Consider the following 11780-nt stretch of genomic DNA (forward strand, 5'->3'; position numbering starts at 1 on the left):
TGAGTGCTACTAATATTATTTGTAGTCATAGTTCTATTATCTTTATTTGTACTATAATTGCTACTGTTTCTCCATATCTGTATATCTGTATCAGTATCAGTGTCTCTGTGTCCCAACCGGCAGCGGCAGATGGCTGCCCACCAAGAGTCAGGGTCTGTCAGAGGTTTCTGCCTGTTTAAAGGTATACTATGTAACTTTTCCCTCTTCGGTCCCCCTACATGTTGTCTCATTGGAACTACAGCTCGCGCATCCCGCCGCTTCAGTTCAACTACAGTTCCAATGAGACAACCTGTAGGGGGACCGAAAAGGGAAAAGTTACATAATATACCTTTAAAGGCATACCACTGTCGCACCAAATGCTTGCTCTTAGGGGGGGAATTGTTGGGTCTTTGTAAATTATAGTGTGGTCTAGACCTACTTTATCTGTAGTCTAGTGTTGTGATTTGACACTATAAATAAAATAAGTCTGTGTGTGTGTGTGTGTGTGTGTGTGTGTGTGTGTGTGTGTGTGAATGAGTCATCATGGCAAAATGTGGTCCTGGAGACACCTACTGTTGTGGGAACTAACATGCAGGCGGTTGTGAGTACTTTGCCAGATGTCTGTGTGGACAGATTCTTTTCACGACAATAGTGTCACAACCGTGCAAGATGCAGTCACACTTTACAGGTGTGTAGTTAAGATAAAACTAAAGACTGAGTTGGAAGATGGGTGTGGTCCGAGCAAGGGCGCCGGAAGTAGGGGGATAGTAAGTAGGGAACACACTTTACACCCCTGGCTCGATTTGGCATTGCGGCTGGGGTGGTCCTATCGCAATCATTTTTGTTATTGTCATGATTGTAGTAATCCTCTGCCTTCTAGTACCATCATCAGGTCAAAATTAAGATTTGTCCAATACTTTAGTTTATGACCATGACATCACCATGTTATCACTATGACATTCCCATCAGTGCTAATTAGCTATTTTTAGCATGCAAACATGCTAAGCTATCAAATTGACCCTAGTAAACATTACACCTGCTAAACATTAGCACGTTAGCATTATCATTTTATCATGTTAGCATGCTGGTGTTCGCATTTAATGCAAAGACTCTCTTTTTAAACACTGTCATTTCTACTTTATGTAAATATGTTTCTCTCTACTGCCCTAAGACTTTGACACAACCTGCTTGTAATTACAGGCACCATTCATTCCCCATGTTGCCTGATAGTCAGTTATGCCCCCCTTTTGATATTGTGATAAACTCGTCATAAAATCTTTAGAATGAAGGAAGAAATCAATGAAAGTCATGTTTGGACTTTGGAAGGAGGCTGTCAACTGATGTTTGATGAAATTATAAAGACATACTGACACACACTCGGGGTAAGCAGATCCTGTAAATGATGGTGGAACTAATCTATTAGCTGCTAATTAGAAATGAGCAATAGGGAAGGAAGAGATGTGAACATGAGGGGGAAGGGAATCATTATGTGAGAAACAGCCATGAAAGAGCCATAAAAGTACATGTAAGAGAGAGAACATATCACGAGGACTGAGACCAATGGCAGTTTCCTGCCAAGACTGACAGATGAAAACCAGTACTAAGTGAAGAAATGTCACACTGTTTGAACCACATTGCAGTCAAACATTACAGGCTGAATGGGCTATTTCAGGGCTAGATGAGTCAAGTGTTGATAACTTGCATCATGTCTAGGATTTGACTTAAAAAGCATCATGTGAAAGTGTGAAAATGTATTTGATAATTGTGTTCACATGAACTTCTCCCCAACATACAGTGAATGCATTATTTCCTTCTTAAGACCCACTTAAAATCCTAAACTGTACAAACTGTATGAGCAGTGTGTACTTATATGACCTTTGCATAGGCCGAGTACATATTAGTCTTGCAGACATGAACTAGATCTTTTGAGTTCAGTGTGAGCTTCACTAATCAGTGTTGAGAAGTTATTCACCTGCTAACACTCTTAAAAACATTACAAACAATGGCTGAAAACAGACTCTGGCATTATTCTGCAAGTGCATGACTTACTTTGTGCTTCAGATTTATTCCAAAATGTATTTTAGTTATTAGTTGAGGAGAATCTTGACATGTTCATAACACCAACCATGCCTTTCCAGTTTGAAAGTGAACAGGAAAGACCACTGACAGCCCAGTGTGTAGTGTATTTGTCCAGTCAGTTGTGGGAAAAGTTCATGTTTATGTCTGAGTGAAAGAGAGAACTCTCAATCACTTACAGTGCAGCCTCCTTGAAATGAGGTCTCCCTCAAGTAAATTTATCTGTGATGCTGCCAGACCACAGTGAGTGAAATGAACTTATGAGCTTTGCCAAAGTAAATATGAAATAGTTTTTTAAGCTCTTTTCCAAGTTTTTTTTTTTTTCCAAGAGCATAATAATTGCATTTTTATGAAGTGTCATAGCAAGTATTGTAAAGTCAAGACTTGGCCTGGTCTGACCATTGAAATTAACATTACATGAAAATGAATAACTTCACCATATTATTGAAAACTTTGACCAAAACAATTCTGTAATATTAAGGTGCTAACCTCAAAGTTTACAGCAAGCAGCATATCAACATATATTTAATACCATTATGTTTGTTTTTGCTGGGATAAACTGCGGCCAGTTAATGTACATACGAAAGACCAACACAGGCCTATAGACCCATCCAGTTGTGAACATTTCCACCAGGCCACTGTAGAACAAGCAGTGAGCCTTCATGATTACTGACTGATCAGATGAACAGCCTCTCTGTATCTCATCAACTAGACAAATTTATAGTTCTGCGTCTCTGGGTAGAACTTGACGATTCCTGCCCTGCTAAACATCACGCTCACTCAGATTTTCCAGTCCACCCTTATGATCTTGTCTGCTTTGTACATCATATGAGAGAAGCAAAGCTCACTCGGTTTTGCCCCATGACATGACAGTGACATCATGACAAAAAGTAATTGACTGACACATTGAGGCATCTGTAGCTTATTGAGAGAAAGGCAGCATGTAGCAGCAGGCCATCACTTCTTTCTCTCCCCCTCTTCCTCTGCTATGCATCATTTATCTTCCTTTTTTTTTTACTTTGATACATTTTATAGCTTTTTTTCCTCCATCTGTCATTTATCTCTATCTCTCTTTCATCTCTTCATTCCTCATATGTCAGTGTATGCCAGTATACTTTAAGACAATGTCTACATTAAGAAGTCTACATTTTTAAAACGGCGCTTTCGTGTGAAAGTGATTTGTGTCCACATTAGCGCTCGCAGGTGGTTTTTGTAGAGAAACTACAAAACTACATTTCTTCTTTTTCGCTTTGTTTTCAATCAGTAACAACAAAAGTGCACATCACAGCCAACATGTTAAGGAGTGGAACAGACAGCTCAGCTGACCAAATCATTATTTTTTATGTTTATTTGCGAGTGTAACGTTCTCTGACAAAATTAACATAAATATACGTTAATGACAACAGATGTGCTGAATAATCGGCTATATGGACATTTAAAATGCATGATTACAGAAAAAGTGAGACCCACAGTCGGAAGCAAGTGTTTTAAGATTTACTCTTAAAAAAAGAACAATTTTGGGGGGAGAAAAATGCTGTTTAACCCTTGTAATGTGTTAGAAAGTCAAATTTGACCCGCCCGAAATACTCATTATCATCCAATATTGTTTTTCACCTCATAGTTAACTTAGTATTTATTAATTTACATGTAAACACTCTTTTAAATGTAATGTTTTTGGCCCCATTGGTCTTTGATCTTAAAATGTTTAAATTCACTCATTATAATTACAATAATGAAGACAATGGGTTATCTGACTATAATATACTAATATTAGAACACACCTCCAAAATGATTTGCTTGTGGGCTTTTTCAAATTAATATTATAAACCGTAGTGACATCTGTGGTGTTGATAGATAGATTTAGATTTAGGTTAGGAAAAAGGTAAGTCTTTGAACAAGAATACACATCTAATGAAGATGAGGGTCTAAATGTCCCAGATGCTCAAAAAGACAGGGGTGTGTGTAGGGGTGTGTGGGTGTATCTGTGTGGTGTGGTTGGGGACCTTTTAGCTAAATTTAACCTACAAAGCAGCCCACAACCGTCAATATTCTCTGCCAGGTCATATTTGACCCGTAATACCACATATGTATGCAGGCCTGCACATTACCAACACTCTCAGCTGGTCAGAGAACCCCATGGCCACTGTGAAAAAGGCTTAGCAGAGGCTGTACTTTATCAGGTCCCTAAAAAACGCCGGCCTGAGCCGCCAGCCGCTCACCCAGGCCTACAGGGGGCTGGTAGAAAGTGTCCTTATAAGGGGCATTACTGTGTGGTATGGTAACACCATAGAGAAGAAGGCCCTGCAGAGGATTATTAAAACAGCAATGAGGATCATAGGAACACAGCTCCCCTCCATAGACACCCTGTACACAGATCGCTGCAGGAACAAAATCAAACCCATTCTCCAGGACCCACATCACCCCAGTCACTCTCTGTTTAGGTGGAGAAGCTCTGGTTGTGTGCTGAGACACCATAGACCAGAGAGCATAGAACGAATAGAAAGCGCTTTCAAAACAGTTTCTACCCAGCAGCCATCAGACTGCTGGCTAATGACATTCTATCTGGTTTGAAGTACCCTGTGTCACCTCAGATTCAGACTCTGACACACTGAGACCACACATGCACACACACACACGTGTGCGCACACACGCACACCTACCTCATCTTTCTGTGCAATCATCATGGGCACAAGTTTGCACTTGCTTGTGTGTTTTTTTTAATTATGAGCAAATAGCAAAAATAAACACTTGAACTTGATATGTTACTTTTTTTTTAGAGACATTTACAATTTACTAACATTTTCAAACCAACTTTTGTTGTGCTAGAATAGCCATGTTTGAGGATATCATGAAGCCTTGTTCCAATACCAAAAAAGTAAATGGTATTTTTTACACATCTGAACTTTAAAAAAGGTCAAAATTGACCCTCAAACAATATAAGGGATAAGTCCAAACAGGCTGAAATGGAGTGAAAGAGCTGTGTTTACAAAGGAATGCAGCTTAAAGTGGACGCACTTCAAGAAATGGGGGAACTGCCCCATTTTTCCCCTGTGGAGAGCCAGCCAGTACACTTACAACCCAGATTTCACACACACAAATGTGTGCACACACATAGTCGTGTACCTAAAGTACTTTTACTGTAAAGCCCTGATAAGAGAAAGCTGTTATTTAATATGAACCTCTTCACCTCATAGTGTGTGTGTCTGAGTGAGAGAGTAGAGCTGTCACAGGTTAGAAATGACTTAATATCACAACTAATTACACACACATGCAAGCCTTTCATGCCTGTTTTGCTTTGGGAGATTTTTCCTGAATGTAGCTTTTGCTGACAGTTTGCATGGCAGGCAGTCTCTCCCGACACGTTGCAGAACAACAATCAGACGTACAGAGTTGAGAAGTCATTCACAGGGCAGCCTCGCAGGGAGAGGAGTCAGAAATAAAAAATTAACAAAAGAAGAAAAATAATAATGGCATCCAAGTGCCCTTTAGACATTTTCATCACATTTTTGTGTCATGGGAGTCTTCACCCAGTGGTATGTTTTTCTCTCTGCTATCACTAGTGCTCTCTCACCGTCTCTTCTCTCTTCCTTGTGCATTTCCTCTTTACGCTCTTCCTCTTTTCCCTGCTCTTTCTTTTTCTCTTCCTCTCCTGGCTGCCCTTCTTCTTTCTTGACAGCTCCAGTTAATTTAATGTCAGCTCTGCCAGCTATTCTCATCACTGTGAGACAAACAGATCAGAGCGCAGGAGAGTGCGAGAGTGAGAGAAGGAAAGGAAGAAAAAGGGATAGGCACAGAAAGAAAACAGAGGAGAAAGGTAAGAATGGAAAAAAGTAAATTAAAACAAGTAAAACTAAATCAAATCAATAAATGGATAACAAAGATAAAAAGAACTGGCTGACTGGCAGAACTGATACTTGGGAGTTTGCACTCAGTTCTCCCCCCTTTGCCTTTTACAGACAAGGCAATTACAATTTCACAGGTTGAAATTAAAATCCCCTGTGGTATGTGTGTGTCTGTATGTATTTCTGTGTGTTTGCGTGTGTGTACTCCATGAGATAGAGCAGGCTGTCAAAGTGATTTCAAGCTGTTTATAGCCTAAGCTCACAAAATGGATCCTCGTGCAGCAAAAGGAGGGAAAGAATCTAAATCTCCTCTCCCCCTTTTCTTTAAAAAAGAAAACTAATTCCTTGAATATTAATTGCCTGGCTTGACGATCGGCTTATTTGTTTGTGATGAGGCTGCAAAAGAAAGTACCCATAATCCCTGTCTTTTTCTCTTCCTCTCTCTCATGCTGTCTGCATTAATCTCCCTTTTTGCCCCTTTCATTTGCTTTCTTTAAATCTTTCCCTCTAAATATCTTCTATCATCCTCTTTCTCGGATCATGTTAGTCATTTGTAGATTCTTTTCTAAGTTAAAAAAGAGGAGCATTTTTGAGTCGGTGTAGCAGTGTCATCTAATATCAAAGTTCTAATATCTAATTTCTGGTCCTGCTTTATTTACATCCCTCAAGATTTATGGCCCACGTCAGGTTTCATTTTCAAGCCCTAGAGTGCAGCGTGATTTATTCCCATTATAATAGTATCTCCACTTTCCAGTTCCTCTCTGATTCCTTACGGCATACTGTGTAGGCTACAAGCACTATATAATCTCTCTGAGTGTTTGTATCAGTCATCAGCGTTTATAGGGTATCAACCTTTATTCATCATGTGAAAGTCAACTGAGCACACTTGTTTTGTTTTTTTACAGCAACACTTTGGTTCACATTCACAGAACTGCAGTGTAACCACTTACAGTACTCCTGTTGACAAACACCTGGCTCAAGGGCACTTAAACTCTGGCTAGTGAAAGAGGGAAAAGCACAGAGATGGGAATGAGCTCTAAACTCATATCTGATTTGACAATTTGATATATTTGAGACTTCACTTGATGTATAGATATAGAACTGACTTTGCTTGTAGTGACTTAAAAGAGACCGACCACTCTGCTACCTGTGGGAATGCTTCTGTATGAGTTGGCATGGGTTTAAAACTCTATTAGATAAAGTAAGCTGAAAGTAAACATGCCTTGTGTGTAATTGCATCTTGATGTCAATGTGACCGTTTATTAACATAGCAATGCCCAATGTTGTGGTTCTTGCTTGTAAAAACACCCCAGTGTTGGTCATGCTTTCCTACACATCAAAGTTAAAGATAATCTGATTCACTTTAGATTTTAAATTGGAACCGGGCTTTTGTTCTGACTTCAATTGGATTGCAGCATTTATAGTTAGCACTCGAATTAAGACTCAATACTAATGACCTGCACTTGACTGAGATTTCTATATTCAGGTGTTGGACTTCAAGACTTTTAGCTCAAAACCTGAGTTCAGGGTGTGTGAATGCTGCAGAGTGGAGCGGCATGGTTTTGCCTGGAGTCTGAGGCATATACTGTAGTTGCATTACCAACATGATATTTTAGCTCGCTTTGTTTGTGTGAATTGGACCCTTAGTATGCTTTTGCTCATCTTAAACCCATCCATAGCCATAAACAGCCCACGGATGTGTTCTCTCACTGAGTGCAGACATTTGCTGTAACAACATGTCCTCCTCCATGTGTGTGGAGTGTCTGTGTATGCGTGACAGATCAGACACTTATTTCCCTCCTGGCCTGCTTTCTTTTTGCCCCTGTCTCTGTACATTTGGGTTGTAGTGGGGGTATGCAACTTGGGATGAAAGCTAATTTTTCACTCAAGTTGAGACATTTCCAACTTGAGCATGTGTCTTTGCTGCCTAAGGTGAATCTACATTTTTGTATACATTCATGGCATCTCTAAATTTCTATTCTCATTGCATCTGAATGCAAGGAACACATTCTAACAGCCTGTGGTGCAACTGCAGGGCAGCATTCACACTGTGTTACCATTGATGTGATGAACTGAACCGGCTACAGAGCGAACAGGTTGATTCTCTGCATGGGCAGAAAAAAAACACCCAGAGTGGGGAACTGCAGATAGAAATCCTGCAGCACCTGGGACTAGAGTGATTACAGAATACTTCTAGCAGGTAGCGGAAATTGCTGCGGCTCCTCTCCACTTACTTACCTCTCTCTGCTTTATACCAACACAGGACTTGAGCATGGTTGACTAGGTCACACCTCTGGCAGGGCTCTTCTCATTCACTTTCATCTACATCTTTCTAAGCTGTCCTCAGGAACCAATTGTAGGCCTCTTCACTAACATATAGGGCTCTTTAGCAGAGTGGAAGTCACACTAGTTGAATTGGGGATGTCCTGCTGAAGGACATTCTCTCTCTTTCTGACTGTCTATTGTGCTACAATACGGATAGATGATTTTTTAGATCTTGGTGATGGGGAGTCTTTCAGTAATGTAATTAATCAATTGATATCTCTTTACTGACAATACTGATGCACTTTAATACGTGAGCAGCACTTTGGGAAATCAGGCTTTCCTGTCTGATCATTTATTTAGATTTTCACCATCTGCATCATCTACACCAGTCTCACCCATGGGACCTGTAATGTAGTAACGGCTACTTAATGCATTGCTAAACAAATCTGATTAATTCTTGCACTTCTTGGTGCAAAATATCACAGTTACAACAGTTTTTAGAGCCTACAATCCCTGCAGAAAAATAATCTCAACACTCCCAGAAGACTTGGTAGCCTTCAGAGAAAAACCCAAACTGTGTCAAGTAATATAACATCTCCAAATGTTGTGTTAAGTGAGATTGCAGTGCTTGTGGTAAATTATGCAGGGTGTTAATGTATAAACCCAGCTGAGCGGGGCTCACACTTTGCAGAGGACATGCTTATGGAAAACATATTTCACCCAGCATGGGATGAATTTATAGTTCCCGCCCTCTCTCTCTCTCTCTCTCTCTCTCTCTCTCTCTTCTCTCTCTCTCTCTCTCTTTTCTCTCTCTCTCTCTCTCTCTCTCTCTCTCTTTTCTCTCTCTCTCTCTCTCTTTTCTCTCTCTTCCTCTCTCTCTCTCTCTCTCTCTTTCTCTCTCAGACATTTTTCTCGCACATTTTGCTGACCTGTGCTTTCTGCTTTCATGCTCACTGCAGTACTTTGTGTGTGTGTGTGTGTGTGTGTGTGTGTGTGTGTGTGTGTGTGTATGCTCAGTAGTTTTAAGGGCATTAAAGTGTGAAAGCGTTTCTAAATTGCTCTTGAATTGCTCTAGGGAGGGGTTAGGTGGATATATGTCTGCAAGGCTAATGGAGAGAGCATCACTCTTCCATGTAGAAGAAGAAACTGCAGTCATGTAAAAACATTCTGCGTGTATAAATATGCACACATGAAAGGGCCAACACACACACGCTGCCTTCCCCATCGTTTCAACCAGACTGATCCTCCTCTTCTAATCATCTTCCCCTTTTTGCCCTCCTCCTGCTCTGCTCTTTTTGATACTCATAACTTCATTCTTCTTCTCCTTCTCTCTTCCTCTCCTCGGTATGAAAGAGGAGAACTTGATTTTCCCACTCACTTGCTCTGTCTCATTGCCCCCACCCCACTTTTTTTTATTTATCTGTCTCCCTACCCAGTCAGGTTTAATCCTGTTAGTCACGGTAGATATATGGGGTCCTGCTCACTCTGTTTGACTCTCTTCCAGAGAGACATTCCCCAGAGAGACCCTATGGATTCATTTCCGCGTGCACACACACACACACACACACACACACACACACACACACACACACACACACACACACACACACACACACTGCACGTGTAAACACACACTCCTGTACAGAAAAGCATGCGTTTACACAAATACACATATGCATACATTAGCTATACCCACTTTCACCATTGTTAATGTCTGGATCAAAATAAGTTTAAAGTGAGGAGCTTATGAACTACCGGAGAAACTGGTGGCTCCATTTAAAATACATTACACAGTAAATTGTGCTGTGTATATGCTGCCTTCAAAAATGTCCATACTTTGGGTTTTGACTGTGTCTTTGATGCATGAAATGAAACACATACCCAGTAACCATAAATGTGACCACAATCTCATAGAGTTGTGAAATCATCTTAAGCACATCCATTTCTTTATAATCGTTTCTTTTGAAATATTCTCTAGTCAGGGATTCTTTTCCATCCTGCCATATTTAGTTTCTTAAGTCTTTCCAATATTTGCCAACTAGTATCCACCATATGAATGCATTGATGCTTTTCTGTGTGATAGTGTGTAGTGATACTTGTTTGTAAAGTATATATTCTAGGAATACACATCTTTTTGTCTTAAACTAATCAAATCAAGAGGAGGACAGACACAAAAAGAGAGATCTGATTCAAACACTAAAGCAGCAGTGGAGATCCCACAGTAGATTGCTGTTTTCACGTCAGCCCACTGAAATGTTAAGATTATGCCAACTCTGGAGGTAATGTTAAGTAGACGATGATTTAATGAGTATTTTTTCCAATTTTATGTTGAATATAGTTATACATGATCTACTGATTTCTGTTTTTTTTATTCTGCCCTTCTTTATCTGTCATTTTTGTGTATTTATATATTTGTCTTTCCTTTCCTTCCCACCTATCTGTCTCTCACGTTTTCAGTAGGGGACCCTCATGGACCAACAGCAGAGCTCTGTATTTGTGTGTGTGTGTGTGTGTGTGTGTGTGTGTGTGTGTGTGTGTGTGTGTGTGTGTGTGTGTGTGTGTGTGTCACACACATGGGCCCCATTCTTATTCAGGCCTTGTCTGTGGGCCCCCCTCTCATTTTAATTAAAGAGCAGATGCACTACCCCTAACCCGTCTGCTATCCCCTTTTGTATGTGTGTGTGTGCGTGTGTGTGCATTTGTCTTGTTTCGACCCAGCGTGCCCTCGCCATGTGCCAGTTTTAAGCCATATTGTACCCAGGACTGTTAGTGTCGTCCGTATGGAAGATTAATTAGTAGGCAGGAGGGAGAAACGGAGGATGTCATCTACACATCCAGTTCTTCAAATAGGTTAAAAGAGAAGCAGATAGGAAGACGGAAGGAATTACACTGAAACAAACATGGGTTATACAGCATGCTTGTATCAGGATATAGATAAAAAAAATACCTGCATGATGCTGACCTAGAATACAGATGAAGTTGTTTATTATCATTATAACAAGTTCTTATGGGAAATCTTCAAGTTGTTCACTCGAGGTACAAAAATGAATTACTGCGGATTATATGTGTGTGTGTTTCATAGAGCGAGAGACCAGGCTGTGTATAAATACACTGTTAGCGCAACAGTAATTCAAAGCAGTTGCCTCCCATTGCATCAGTCGACAGTCAACAGATGACTGGAGTAAGCTAAAGACCAACTAATAACTTTGGTGATGAATGTGTTTGAGACCAGACACAAACACTGAATTTTACAGGAACGGAAAGAAAAGTTTTAAAGGTTTATCCATCCATCCATATTATCTTTCTGCCAGCCATTCTTTTTTGAAATACACTATCAAGCACATATTGGTGAAAGGACAATTTTGATCTCATGATGGTGCTAAATGATAGGTCAGGGGGTAGACAAAAAAAACATGAATCATCCTCTGGGGACCATAAGTTCCCATACCAAATTTCATGAGAATTTACCCAGTATAGACATCATGCTCTGGATCAAATTAGAAGATAAATGGGCAGACAGACCAACTAAAATTGCCTTATAGACCCAACTGCCAGCAGGATGAAGAAGACAAAATGTTTCTTAGTCTATAGTGTGTAGAGGATCACTAAAAACGTCAA

This window comes from Sander vitreus, chromosome 6, assembly GCF_031162955.1.
Source record: "Sander vitreus isolate 19-12246 chromosome 6, sanVit1, whole genome shotgun sequence".
In the NCBI taxonomy this organism is placed as follows: Eukaryota; Metazoa; Chordata; class Actinopteri; order Perciformes; family Percidae; genus Sander; species Sander vitreus.